At 43.4% G+C, this 12,606-nt stretch overlaps 1 long non-coding RNA gene across 1 annotated transcript in view; it reads right to left on the bottom strand.

Annotated features, from left to right (window-relative positions):
* The window catches only part of LOC139081916 (uncharacterized), a 49,909-nt gene that overhangs the window by 27,604 nt on the left and 9,699 nt on the right, over nucleotides 1-12,606 (bottom strand). The window lies entirely within an intron of this gene.

Raw genomic sequence — 12,606 nt, 5'->3', positions numbered from 1 at the left:
ATAAAGAACTTACACAACTCAACAAAGAAAAAAACAACCTGATCAAAAAGTAGGCAAAGGATGTGAACAGACATTTTTCCGAAGAAGATATACAGATGGCCAACAGGCACATGAAACAGTGTTCAACATCACTAATCATTAGGGAAATGCAAATCAAAACTACAATGAGATATCACCTTACTCTTGTTAGAATGGCTATAATTACCAAGACAAAAAACAATAAATGTTGGAGAGGATGTGGAGAAAAGGAACCCTCATACACTGCTGGTGGAAATGCAAACTGGTGCAGCCACTATGGAAAACGGTATGGAGATTTCTCAGAAATATTAAAAAGAGAAATGCTATAAGACCTAGCTATCCCCCTACTGAATATGTATCCAAAGAACTTGAAATCAACTATTAAAAGAGACTTATGCACCCCTGTGTTCACTGTAGCACTATTCACAATAGCCAAGACGTGGAAGCAACCCAAGTGCCCACTGACTAATGAATAAAGAAGATGAGATATATATATAGAGACAATGGAATACTCAGCCATAAAAAAGGCAAAATCGTCCCATTTGCAACAACATGGATGGACCTTGAGGGTACTATGTTCAGCAAAAGAAGCCAGACAGAGAAAGACAAACACCATATGATTTCACTCATATGTGGAAAATAAACTAACACACGGACAAAGAGAACAGATTAGTAGTTACCAGAGTGGAAGAAGGTTGGGGGGGGCATAAGGGGTAAAGGAGCATATTTATATGGTGACTGACAAATAGTAATGTACAATTGAAATTTCACAATGTTATAAACTATTATGACATAAATAAAATGTCCCTGAAGGAGACAGATATATAAACAAAGATGTCCCCGTGGGGTGACAGATACATAAACAAACAATAAAATACAGCAGTGCATACTATAAAAGAGGGAGGGGGCCTGGGGAACACATAGAAAGGAGACGGAGCCAGGAAAGCTTTTCCAGAGAAAGTGACATTTTAATCTGGGTCATGAAGAAGATGCAAGAGCTCACCATGAGAAAAGATCCTGGCAAAGGAAGCAGCACCTGTCACATGTGGTATGTTCAGGAGCTGCAAAGAGTTCCACGTGGCTGGAACAAAGGGAGAACACAGCTCTGTGAGGGTAATGAACCCAGAGAGGTGACAGGGGCCAGCACGTGCTGGGCCTTACAGGCAGCATTAAAGACATGGGTTTTTATCCTAAAGGCAGAGAGCAGCCATAGAAGAGCTGGATGCAGGGGTGTGTCATGATCAGATTTGTGTTTTCAAAAAGATCACTCTGGCTATTACACGTAGAACGGATTATAGTGGAGTAAGAGTGAAGACGAGGAGTATGCCCATTAATTAGATACGTTAAATAAAATGGACAAATTCCTAGAAAGGCAGGAACTACCGAAATTGACTCAAGAAAAAATAGGCCATGTGAATACTCGCATGACAAGTAAAGAGATTGAATTACTAATAAAAAAAACTACCTACAAAGAAAAGCCCATGCCCAGATGTCTTCACTAGTGAATTCTAACAAACATTTAAGGAAGAATAAATACAAATTTTTTACAAACTCTTCCAAAAAAATAGAAGAGGAGAGAATAGTTCCCAATTCATTCTGTGAGGCCAGCATTACCCTGATGCTCAGAGCAGAGAAAGACATCACAAGTAAAGAAAACTACAGACCAATATATCTTATGAATATGAACACAAAAATTCTCAAGAAAATACTTGCAAACAGAATCCAGCAACATAGAAAAAGGATTATATACCATAGCCAAGTGTGATTTATCCCAGGAATGCAAAGTTGGTTTAACATCCAAAAATCAATTAATGTACTACATCACATCAATAGAATAAAAAACAAAAACTATATGATCATCTCAATAGACAGAAAAAGCATTTGACAAAATCCAACATGCTTTCATGATAAAACAAAAGCAAACACTAGGAATAGGGGACTGGTCCAGTGGCGTAGTGGTCAAGTTCGTGTGCTCCACTTGGTGGCCTGGGGTTTGCTGGTTCGGATCCCGGGCGTGGATCTATGCACCACTTATCAAGCCATGCTGTGGCAGGTGTCCCACATATAAAATAGAGGAAGATGAGTACAGATGTTAGCTCAGGGCCAATCTTCCTCGAAAAAAAAAAAAAGGAACAAGACAAAGATGTCTTCTCTCCCTACTTCTATTCAACACTGTACTAGAGGTTCTAGCCAGAGCAGTTGGGCAGGAAAAAGAAACAAACAGCATCCAGACTGGAAAGGAAGAAGTAAAACTATCTCTATGTGCAGATAACATGATCATGTATATGGGAAATCTTAAGGAATACACTGAACAATTATTAAAACCAATAAATGAGTTCAGCAAGATTGTAGGACACAAGATCAATATTAAAAAGTCAGTTTTCTACTATACACTTGCAATGAACAACCTGGAAATGAAAATAAGAAAACAATTCCATTTGTAACAGCATCAAAAAGAGTAAAATATTTAGGAACAAATATAACAAAGAGTGCAAAACTTATACTCTGAAAACTACAAAACATCATCAAAAGAAATTAAAGTATACCTAAATAAATGGAAAAGCAGCTCATGTTCGTGAATTGGAAGACTTAATACTGTTAAGATAAGACTTCCCCAGGCCGGCCCGGTGGTGCAGCGGTTAAGTGCGCACGTTCTCCTTCGGCGGCCCAGGGTTCGCCGGTTCGGATCCTGGGTGTGGACATAGCACCACTTGGCTAAGCCACGCTGTGATAGGCGTCCCACATATAAAGTAGAGGAAGATGGGCACGAATGTTAGCTCAGGGCCCGTCTTCCTCAGCGAAAAGAGGAGGATTGGCAGCAGTTAGCTCAGGGTTAATCTTCCTCAAAACAAACAAAAAAAAGATAATACTTCCCAAATTGATCTAAAGATTCAATGCAATCCCTATTAGAATCCTAGCTGGTTTCTTTGTAGAAATTGACAAGCTGATTCTAAAATCCATATGGAATTTCAAGGGACCCAGAATAGCCAAAACCATCTTGAAAAAGAAGAACAAAGTTGGAGGACTCACAACAAATTTCAAAACTTACTACAAAGCAATGAAAATCAAGATAGTATGGTATTGGCATAAGGATAAAAAGATAAATCAATAGAATAGAATTGAGAGTCCAGAAATAAACCCATGTGCTTTATCTGTGTAAATGTATGGTCAACTGATTTTCAACAAAGGTGCCAGGACCATTCAATGGGGAAAGAATAGTTTTCAACAAATGATGCTGGGACAACTGAATAGCCCTAAGCAAAAGAATGAAGTGGGGGCCAGCCCTTGTGGCCTTGTGGTTAAGTTCAGTGCACTCCACTTTGGCAGCCTGGGTTCATTTCCCAGGTGCGGACCTACACTGCTCTGTTAACAGCCATGCCTGTGCTGGCAGCGCACACACTAAAAAATAGAGGAACATTGGCATGGAAGTTAGCTCAGGGTGAATCTTCCTCAGCAAAAAATTTTTAAAAAAAGAATGAAGTAGGACCCTCTACCCAAACACTATATACAAAATTAACTCAAATGGATCAAAGACCTAAATGTAAGAGCTAAAACTATAAAACCCTTAAAAGAAAACACAGGGATAAATCTTCATTTCCTCAAATTTGGCAGGAGATTCTTAGATACGACACCAAAAGCACAAGTAAAAAAATAAAAAATAGATAAATTAGACTTCATCAAAATTGAAAACTTTTGTGCATCAAAGGACACTACTAGCAAGAAGGTAAAAAGACAATCCACAAAATGGGAGAAAATTTCTTCAAATCACATATCTGACAAGGGACTTGTATCTGGAATACGTAAAGAAGTTTTACAACTGAATAATAAAGAGACAATCCAATTTTTTAAATAAGCAAAGGGCCTGAACAGATATTTCTCCAAAGAAGATATACAAATGGTCGACAAGCACATGAAAGGATGTTTGACATGATTAGTCATCAGGGAAATGTAAGTCAAAATCACATGAAAATACAACTTTATACCCACTAGAATGACTATAATCAAAAAGTCAGATAGTAACAAGTGCTGACAAGGAGAATTCAGAATCCTCATAGACTCCTGGTGGGAATGTAGAATGATGCAGCCTGTTTGGAAAACAGTCTATCAGCTCATCAAACCATTAAACATAAAGTTCCCATAAGACCCAGCAATTCTATGAAAGCCCAGAAATAAAACCACACATCTATGGACAGCTAATCTTCGACAAAGGAGCTGAGGGCATACAATGGAGAAAAGAAAGTCTTTTCAACAAATGGTGCTGGGGAAACTGGAAAGCCAAACGTAAAAGAATGAAAATTGACCATTCTCTCTCACCATTCACCAAAATAAACTCAAAGTGGATCAAAGACCTAAAGGTGAGACCTGAAATCGTAAGGATTCTAGAAGAAAATGTAGGCAGTATACTCTTTGACATCAGTATTAAAAGTATCTTTTCGGACACCATGTCTTCTCAGACAAGGGAAACAATAGAAAGAATAAACAAATGGGACTTCATCAGATTAAAGAGCTTCTTCAAGGCAAAGGAAAACAGGATTGAAACAAAAACACAACCCACTAACTGGGAAAAAATATTTGCAAGTCATACATCCAACGAAGGCTTAATATCCATAATATATAAAGAACTCATACAACTCAACAACAAAAAATCAAAGAACCCGATCAAAAAATGGGCAGGAGACATGAACAGACATTTCTCCAAAGAAGATATACAGGTGGCCAATAGGCACATGAAAAGATGCTCATCATCTCTGATCATCAGGGAAATGCAAATCAAAACTACGCTAAGATACCACCTTACACCCATTAGAATGACAAAATAACCAAAACCAATAGTAACAAATGTTGGAGAGGTTGTGGAGAAAAAGGAACCCTCATACACTGCTGGTGGGAATGCAAACTGATGTAGCCACTATGGAAAACAGTATGGAGATTCCTCAAAAAATTAAAAATCGAACTACCATATGATCCAGCTATCCCACTACTGGGTATGTATCCAAAGAGCTTGAAGTCAGCAATTCCAAAAGTCCCATGCACCCCAATGTTTTGTTTTTTTTTTTAAGGATTGGCACCTGGGCTAACAACTGTTGCCAATCTTTTTTTTTTTCTGCTTTATTTCCCAAACAGCCCCCCCCCCCCAGGTACATAGTTGTATATCTTAGTTGCAGGTCCTTCTAGTTGTGGGACGCCGCCTTAACATGGCCTGACGAGTGGTGCCATGTCCGTGCCCAGGATCCAATTCCTGGGCCACCGCAGCAGAGCGCGCGAACTTAACCACTCGGCCATGGAGCCGGCCCCCACCCTAATGTTCATTGCAGCATTATTTACAATAGCCAAGATGTGGAAGCAACCTAAGTGCCCATCAACAGATGATTGGATAAAGAAGATGTGGTATATATAAACAATGGAATACTACTCAGCCGTAAAAAAGAACAAAATTGTCCCATTTGCAACAACATGGATGGACCTTGAGGGAATTATGTTAAGTGAAATAAGCCAGACAGAAAAGGACAATCTCTGTATGACTCCACTCATATGAGGAATTTAAAAATGTAGACAAGAGAACAGATTAGTGGCTACCAGGGGAAAGGGGGGTTGGGGGTTGGGCACAAAGGGTGAAGGGGTGCACCTACAACACGACTGACAGACAATAACGTACAACTGAAATTTCACAAGATTGTAACCTATCATTAACTCAATAAAAATTAAATTAAAAAAAAAAGACCCAGCAATTCTACTCCTAGGTACATACCCAAGAGAAATGAAAACATATGTCCACAAAAAACTTGTAGAAGAAGGTTTATAGGAGCATTCTTTGTTATAGCCAAAAAGTGCAAACAACCCAAGTGTCCATCAACTGATGAATGAATAAACAAATGTGGTACATCCATACAATGGGCTATTATTCAGCCATTAAAAGAGAATGAAGTACTGATACCTGCTATAACATGGACGAATCTTGAAAACACCATGCTAAGTAAGTAAAAGAAGCTAGTCACAAAAGACGACATATTTTATTTGCTTGTATTTCATTTATATGAAATGTCCAGAATAGGCAAATCTGTAGAGATAGAAGCAGATTAGTGGTTGCTCAGGGCTGGGAGGAAGATGGGAGGATGGGAGGGAAAGAGCGAAAAGGTACTGGCTTTCTTTTTGAGGTGATAAAAATGATCTAAAATTGACTGTCATTGCACATATCCGTGAATATACTAAAAACCATTGACTTGTACAATTTAAATGGGTGAATCGTATGGTATGTGAATTATATCTCAATAAAGCTATTAAAAAAAGAGAGACTGAAGGCAAGAGATCAATGAGAAACTATTCCAGTTGTACAGGCGAGAAACAATGGTGTGGCGGTGATGAGCCACAAGGAATATTGAGGTGAAAGAATGGACAGGGGTTGAATACGGGAGTGGAAGGAAACGGAAGAGTCTAGGATTACTGCCAAGCTTCTGTTTAGATGACTGGGGTGATGGAGCCAGCCACCAAAAGAACAAAGACAGCTACTGCTCACATGGCATTTGATTGCCAGGCACTATTCTGAGCACTTTGTCCATATTTATTCCTTCAATCTTCAACAACTGTATTAGGGAGGTACTGTTATTAGCATCATCATTTTACAGAAGAGAAAACACGTTCAGAGAGGTTAAGTAACTTAGCCAAAGTCTGACAGCTGGTAAATGGCAAGCTGGGATTCAAACCTAGATATTCTGGCTCAGAGTCTCTCTCTTAGCCGCAATGCTATGCTGTTTCTCTGTCACAGGGAAAAAGGACCAGTTTGGGGTGTAATACAACTTTCAAATTCAATACTAGTATGCTGATGGCAGACACACGCTAGGTCCTGAGCTAAGGGCAGCCTCAAGAGCACCAGCCCCCAGCAGAAGAGCCCCACACTTCCACTGTGGCCCCGCAGGACGCAGAGCCCCACTACAGACAAGGCGGTCTAGGCACAGAGCACCTAGCCTGAGCCTCGCCTGCCCGGCCCCCGGCTGGCTTCAGTCCTCACTGTTTCACCCTATGTCTACATTCTCACAGGGGATGGCTGGGTTGGGCAGAGGTTGGAACAAGAGACCAGCTCAGCAACACAAACTTGTTTCCAGAGAAACAATGGAAAAGGGAGTACGGAAGGCCAAGACATACATCTCAAGCCTCATGAAGCTAGAGGCTGGGGAAGGTGAACCCGAGCACATTCTCCAAGGGGCCTCACTGCAGCCCAGCCCGGCCACAAAAACGGAACTCCCACGAGTCAGCCCTGAGTCATTCCCTCTCGCCCCCAAGGAAGGGGTGATTTCCTGCATGGCCCTCTGGGCAGCTCAGGCTCCTCCCATGGGCTGTGCATCCTCTTATCTCACTCCTGGCCCTCTCCCGGGGTGGGGCAGGCCCACCAGAGTCTGGCTGTAGTGGGCTGTTCCCCATGTTTCCTCAGCAGGCCTTGGATTCGGGGCTCAGAGAGGCTCAGTAAGGGCCTCTCAGGAGGACGGAGGCCTGACCAACCTGGATCCCGTGCAGCCCTCTCGCTTGGGGTCATTGCTAGGCACCTACTAGGCCTTTTCCCATTTACTTGAATTAAGCCTCTCCTAATGCCTGTTTTGAACCCAGCCTCACACTGTGGGAGAGACTCACACCAGGCCCTGTGCAGGCACATAGTGTTAAATAAATGAATAAAATGGAGGAAACAGTGGACCTAGTCAGAAGTGACTATGTAGTAGTTAAAAGAACAGGCTTTGGAGTCAAACAGACTTGAATTTAAATCTCAGCTCCAGCCCTTACTAGTGACTTCAGACAACTCATTTAATCCATCTCAGTTTCTCTTTTCTCTTCTTTCAAGTAAGGACGAGGGCACCTAACAGAGTCATCGAGTGATGACATGAGACAATTCAGTAGCCTAGTGCTGGCAAAGAGCAAGTGTTCCTTAATGGTAGCTGGTGGGACAAGGGCAGGATAGGGAATCAGGCAGGAAGAGGCAGGCCCACTCCCACTCAACATTTACCCCCGAAGGAGTGAGTTAAGATGACAGTCCCCACTTGGCAGGGTTCATATCCTGTCTAGGTAAGGCGGAGCCATAGCACAGCTGTTTACTTATAAAAGGACCCCAACAGAGGTGCAAAGGTTTGGAGGGACTGAAGGACGGATTGTGTATGCAACCCAAATGGCCTCGAGGCTTGCATGCTTTAGGGTCATCTTTTCCATTTATGTCCCATTGGAATAGCTCAGTCCCTATTCCACATCCTCTGGGAAGTCCACACCCTCCTCTGTTTTGACTAGGACTCTCTAAGGGTTTATGTCCTCATGATCACCTCTCAATCTGAATCCCCACTCTTGCTCAATTCTTTTTTTGTTAATCTTTTATTTACTTATTTATTTATTTTTGAGGAAGATTAGCCCTGAGCTAACTACTGCCAATCCTCCTCCTTTTGTGCTGAGGAAGACTGGCCCTAAGCTAACATCCACGCCCATCTTCCTCTGCTTTATATGTGGGACGCCTACCACAGCATGGCTTTGCATGGCTTTTGCCAAGCGGTGCCATGTCTGCTCCCGGGATCCGAACCAGCGAACCCCAGGTCCCGAGAAGCGGAACGTGCAAACTTAACTGCTGCACCACTGGGCTGGCCCCTCTTGCTCAATTCTTGATCACTGGGTTGCTCCTTTGCTGTGGCTGCCAGCCTCTCTCGACTCCACAGCTATGGCTATCTTTCTGCCTTTGTTCCTAAAACACCGTGAACATACGGTTTTGTGTGTAGGACACTTTTACTGAATGTTTGGGGATGCTCCAGGGAAGCTAAGCATTCACAGAACAGAAAGTAAACTTAAAACTGAGTATTAGGCACCACTGTTCTGAAACTTCCTTCCAGCAGTCTTTCTACTGGAATTTCTCACTGGTGAAGTTTCTTCTCCTCAGCTGGCTCTCTTTCTCCTACTAGCCATCCTCCTTTATCTGTGGAGTTAGCACAGTACGCTCCAAAATTCTCAGTGATTTCATATTCAGCAAATTTAGCTCTCTAACTCCTCCAATCAAGGCCCAAAGGCTCACCAAGTTGTTTCTGATCACAAAAGAGCTACGAGGGCTCTGAAAGGAATGTGAAGTTGCATTTCTCTATTTGGAATTAGGGGGCTTTTTCCCATTATGTATTGTTAGGGGATAAGAAAAGACCCCCAAAAGTAGTGATTTGGGCACAGGCCTTGAATCACAAAGAAAGTTCCAACAGGCTGAGAGGTCGGAGGGTCCTGCGTGGGGGAAGCAAGGAAACAAGGCCCTGCGGCAGGGAGGGGACTGAGTTTGAGAAGTGGCGGAGGCAGCGTTGTGAGGGAGAGGCTCCAGGAACGGAGGATGAAAGGTAAAGGGCTTGTGTTCCAGTATCGAGAGATGAGTCTTGGTCCAAAGGATCCTGTGGAGCCATGAAAGGATTTTAATGAGGGAAAAAATAAAAGTGAATTTGAGCTTCAGAAAAAGCACTGAGTGAGGAGATATCTTTTGTCGACTATCGGAGTGGCAAACTGAAAACAACACTGACAAAGGTGTGGGGAAAATACAGTGCTCTACCCACTGCTAGAGGCATAAATTGAATAATCATTTTGGAGAGAAGTTTGGCAATGTCGGGAAAGAGATGGGGAGACGGAGACTCCAAGAGCCTGGAGCTACCTATCCCGGACTTTCTGACTAGAGAAAAACGGCAGGTGTTGGGAAACCCGGGAAAATTTGGAGATAGAGGGCAAGAGCACAGGGACGGGCTCATGAGAGCTCAATTCTCTTCCCAATCACTGTTCAGTGACATCATGTTAGTAGCTCAAAATTGGCCATAGTGGAGTATTTCCACCACAAGAAGCAGCAAATGCTACAAAACAGGGCTCCCTTCTCTCCGCCCCCAGAGAGCAGTTTACCAGCACACCCCTGCCTGAGCCAGTCGTCATCCAGCAGCCCCTCGAGTTCTCTCAGCAACAGCTGAGAGAATCAAATCAAATACAGGCTTGTATGAGCCCGGGCTTTGGCTTTATATCCCAACAGAAAAGCCTAAGCCTGCTGACCGGGGCTGGACCTTAAGGAACCTGCTGGACTCTTTGTTGAAAGAGTCAGCAGACCTAAGACCTTTCCCCTAGGTCCATTCCAGCTCCTGTTTGAAATGCTAAAGAAGGAAAAGACTGGGGATGACCTCTTCCCCGCTGTGTGGAAGTGGAGAAAAATGAGAAAGTGACAGGTAGCTGGACCTCCTTCCACGCAGGAGCAGAAAGCCCCCAGCTCAACTCTCCGACAGCTAGAGACAAGCCCCTTGTCTTGTGGGCTCTGCATCCTTAACCACTATTATGCTGCATCCCTGTAGAAGTCACAGGACTTGGTAAGACTTGGATGCAGGAGTGGAAGGAGAATGAAGATTTGGGGATAACTTTCAGGTTTCAGGCTTAGATGCCCAGGTAACCTAGGGTAAGATAAAGAACATAGGAAGAGAAGATCCAAAAGGATGTATGGGAGTTAGTGATGGTTCTATTTGAGACTTGGGGAGTTTGAAGGGCCTTTGGAACAACAAAGCAAGACATCCAATAAGTAACCAAGAATTTGAAATTTAAGAGAGTGGTAAAGTCTTAGGAGTTACTGGTATATAGATGGAATTGAAGCCATGAGAGAACTCAGGGAATATAAAGGGTGAAGAAAGGACACCTGAGGAACAGCACTATATAAGAGAAAAAGCAAAGAGAGAAAGAAACTGGGAGGGACTGTTCCAGGAGGGAGGAGGAAAGCAGGAGAATGTGACACATTGTAGAACCCAAGGAAGGAGGAGAACATCATGTTGCAGGAAGGTTGAGTTTGATGAGGATTAAGATGAGATACACAATGAGGTTATTGTGGCTGACTGAGAGTGAAGAAGATGGTGGTACCAGATGGGATCTGCGCAGGCAGGGGCCAAGTCAGGCAGGACCTTGTGTGCCCTTAGGATGCGTTTGGATTTTATTCAAAGTGCAGCAGGAAATCATTAGAGGGTTCTAAGAAGGGGAGTGCAGTCTGATTCGCATTTTAAACATCTTATTCCGTTACGTGGAAGATGGACTGAGGGGGTACGAGAGGAGGCTGTTAGGAAGCTGCTGCAGTAACCCAGATTGGACCACGATGGTAGCAGTGGAGGTGGCAAAAAGTGCTCTGATTCAGTACATTTTGAAAGAATATCTGACAGGACTTGCTAATGAATTGAATGTCAGGTAAGAGAAAGATAGGAATCAAGGAGTCCTGAGGTTTTGAGTTTGATCAACTGAATAGATGGTGGAGCCATTTACAGAGGTGAGTAAGACTAGAGGGGAAGAAAAACAGGTTTAGGGGTGGGGACCAGAATCAAGAGTTTGATTTTGGCCATCTTAAATATCAGATGACCATTAGACATGCAAGTGGAGATGCCAAGTAGGCAGTTAGGGATCCAAATCTGGAGCCCAGGGGAAAGTCATGGCTAGAGATATGGACTTTGAAGTCATCAGCATATGACAGCATCAAAGCCATGGGACTGTATGGACATCAAAGCTGTGTTTCCCCTCTCACTTGACCTGAGAGAGGTTGGATGGCCCTTGATTGGGGGTTGGGGGAAGCATCCAAAGTCATCCCTATTGGGCAGAGGAAGCTGGTCCTTGTAAGAGAGCTGGACAGGAATCAGGACAAACCTGGCTCAGGGACTTCTTGCAGAGAAATGCCAGAGAAAATAAGACTTCACAGGAGGATCTACCCCCTCCTCCCCACTCCCATAATTCTCTCTGTTATAACATTAATTCAAGAGGAAGACAGAAAGGTGATACTAAGGACACGTAGTGTGTAGAGCCAGCAATGGGAGCCCCAGCAAAGCCAGAGGGGCTAAATGTGGGAGTTCATGTGGCATGCACTCCCCCGACACCATGCAAGAGTTGCAGCTTCTGAGAGTTGGCAGAAAGGCCACCCAGAGTTACAGCACTCCCAGGAGCAGGCCTGGGCTTCAGAGAAGGAATCATACTCACTCCTCTACTACTGAAGTGGAGAAGATGAGTATGACCTGAAGACATGAAGCCAACCATCCCATGATTCTGAGCCAACCAGATAAAAGTACTGAAGACCAGCGCTTCTCAAACTTTTACGTGTATTCAAATCATTTGGGGATTTAGGTAAAGTGCAGATTCCGTTTCAGTAGGTCTGGGACGGGGCCTAAGAGTCTGCATTTCTAACAGGCTCCCAGGTAATGCTTTTACTGCTGGTCTACAGAACACGCTTTGAGTAGCAAAGGACTAAAGGTAGCTGTGGAGGCCGCCCGCGATGGAGGGAACACGTCCAGTCCCAGGGAGAATGTGTTCATCGTGCATGTTACAGAACCTATTAAAGTGGAAAGAGCCACCATTTTGTCATGGTTGTGAGGCAGACAGTCGTTTCCCGGCTGATTACACCTCCAGTAAGTAGCATGACACGGCTGTTAAGCGCTTGGGTTCTGAAGCTTGACCTCCTGAGCTTTACCTCTTAGTAGGTATGTGATCTTGGGCAAATGGTTAACTTCTCTGCATCTCAGTTTCCTCATCTCTATAAGGGAAATAATAAGACTATTTTGAGGATTAGCTGAGTCAATAAAGTGCTTAACACACGGCAGCAGGGTG

Source organism: Equus przewalskii, chromosome 2 (assembly GCF_037783145.1).
Source record: "Equus przewalskii isolate Varuska chromosome 2, EquPr2, whole genome shotgun sequence".
NCBI classification, from domain to species: domain Eukaryota; kingdom Metazoa; phylum Chordata; class Mammalia; order Perissodactyla; family Equidae; genus Equus; species Equus przewalskii.
This window is presented reverse-complemented; position numbering and strand designations above follow the sequence as displayed.